The sequence below is a fragment of the Chrysochloris asiatica genome, unplaced genomic scaffold, assembly GCF_000296735.1.
Source record: "Chrysochloris asiatica unplaced genomic scaffold, ChrAsi1.0 scaffold00244, whole genome shotgun sequence".
NCBI lineage: Eukaryota > Metazoa > Chordata > Mammalia > Afrosoricida > Chrysochloridae > Chrysochloris > Chrysochloris asiatica.
In genome coordinates this window covers 968,749-971,448 of record NW_006408762.1, presented here as the reverse complement: position 1 = coordinate 971,448, position 2,700 = coordinate 968,749, and positions in this window count along the sequence as shown.

The following is a 2,700-nucleotide window of genomic DNA, read 5'->3' as shown; positions in this document are numbered from 1 at the left end:
TTCAGCACAGATCTGTTGATTCTTTTGGCAGCCCAAGGCACTTTCAACATTCTTCTCCAACACCGTAATCCAAAGGCATCAATTCTTCCATAGTCTTCCTTATTTACTGTCCAGCGTTCCCATGCATATGAGGTTATTGAAAATACCATGGCTGGGGTCAGGTGCACCTTAGTGTTCAAGCTGATATCTTTGCTCTTCAACACTTTAAAAAGGTCTTATACAGCAGATTTGCCTAATGCAATATGTCGTTTGATTTCTTGACTGCTGCTTCCATGACTGTTGATAGTAGATCCAAGAAGAATGAAGTCCTTGACTATTTTAATCTTGTCTCCATTGATAAGTATGTTGTTTATTGGTCCAGTGGTGAGGATTTTTTGTTTTCTTTACATTGAGATGCAATCCATACTAAAGGTTGTGCTCTTTGATCTTCATCAGTAAATATTTTAAGTCTTCTTCACTTTCATCAAACAAGGTTGTATCATCTGCATATCTCAGGTTGCTAATGAGTCTTCCTCCAATCCTGATGCCACATTTCTCTTCATGTAACCCAGCTTCTCAGATTATTTGCTCAGCATACAGGTTAAATAAGTGAAAGAATACAACCTTGTCACACACCTTTCTGAATTTTAAACCTTTCAATGTTCCCATGTTCTGTTCGAACAACTGCTTCTTGGTCCAGGTACAGATTCCTCATCAGCACAACTAAGTGTTCTGTACTCCTTTGCAAAATTGTCCATAGGTTGTCATGATCCACACAATCAAAAACCTTTGTGTAGTCAATAAAGCACAGGTCAACATCTTTCTGGTATTCTCTGCTTTCACCCAAGATCCATCAGACATCAGCAATGATATCTCTCATTCTACGGCCTCTTCTGAATTCTGCTTGAACCTCTGGAAGTTCTCTGTTAGTGTATGTGTGCAGCTGTTTCTGTATTACCTTTAGTAAAACTTTACTCATATGTGTTATCAAAGATATTGTCCGATGATTTCTGCATTCCTTTGCGTCACCTCTCTTTGGAATGGGCACAAATATGGATCTCTTCCAATCAGTCGGCCAGATAGTTGTCTTCCAAATTTCTTGGCAGAGATGAGTGAGTGCCTCCAGTGCCATCTCACTTTCTTTTAAGACTTTTACTTTTATTCCATCAATTCCTGGTGCCTTGTCCTTTGCCAATTCCTTCAATGCATCTTCAACTTCTTCCTTTAGTATTATTGGCTGTTGATCATATGCTACCTCTGGAAATGGTTGAACATAAACCATTTCCTTTTGGTACAGTAACTCTGTATAGTTCTTTCATCTTCTCTTGATGCTTTCTGCATCATTCAAAAATTTGCCCAGAGAATCCCTTAATAATAAAAAGTCAAGTCTTGAATTCTTTTTTTCAGTTCCCCCAGCTTGAGAGATGCTGAGCGCATTCTTCCTTTTTGGTTTCTGACTCCATATCTTTGCATATTTTGTGTAATATTTGGCTTTATCTTCTCAAGCTAACCTTTGAAATTGTCTGTTCAGCTCTTGTACTTCCTCATTTCTTCCTTTTGCTTTAGCATCTCTATGCTGGAGAGCAAGTTTCAATTTCTCTTTTGACATTCATTTTGACCTTTTCCTTCTTTCTTGTCTTCTTAATGAATTTTTGCTTTCTTCCTGTATGATGTTCTTGTTGTCATCCCACAACTCTTGTGTTCTTTGATCTTTAGTGTTTAATGTATCAAATCTGTTCTTCAGATGATCTCTAAATTCAGGTGGGATATATTCAAAGTCATATTTTGGCTTTTGTGGACTTGTTTTCATTTTCTTCAGCTTTAGTTTGAATTTGCATATGAGTAATTGATGGTCTATTCCACAATCTACTCCTGGCCTTGTTTTGACTGATGATATGCATCTTTTCTACCAGTCTCTTTTCGCAGATGTAGTCAATTTGATTTCTTTGTATTCTATCTGGAGAGGTCCATGTATACAGTCGTCTGTTATGCTGTCTAAAGAAGGTATTTGAAATGAACAAATCATTGGCTTTTCAGAATTCTATCATGTGTTCTCTAGCATCATATCTATCACCAAAGCCATATTTTCAAACTAACTACTGATCCTTCCTCTTTGTTCCCAACCTTTGCATTCCAATCACCAGTAATTGCATGTTTGATCAATTTCAGATTGAAGAAGTTGATAGAATTCTTCTATTTCATCCTCACTGGCTTTAGTGATTGGTGCGTAAATTTGAATAATAGTGGTGTTAACTGGTCTTCCCTGTAGGTGGATGGATATTATCATATCACAGACAGCATCGTACCTCATAACTGATCTGGATATGTTCTTTTTGACAATAAATGCAACACCATTCCTCTTCAATTTGTCATTCCTGGCATAGTAAACCATGTGGTTGTCAAATTCAAAATGGCCAATATTAGTCCATTTCACCTCCCTAATGCCTAAGATATCAATGTTTATTCATTCCATTTCATTTTTGACAATTTCTCGTTTTCCTAGAGTCATTCCATTATTAATTATTAATGGATGTTTATATCTGTTTCTCTTTATTTTGAGATGTGCCCCATCAGCAAGTGAAGGTCCGGTGGGCTTTTCTACCACGGGCTATACTCCATTTTCGTCATCACAGTCAACTCTACTTTGAGGAGGCAGCTCTTTCCCAGTTGCCTTTTGAGTGCCTTCCAACCTGAGAGGCTCATTTCTTGCACTATATCTGA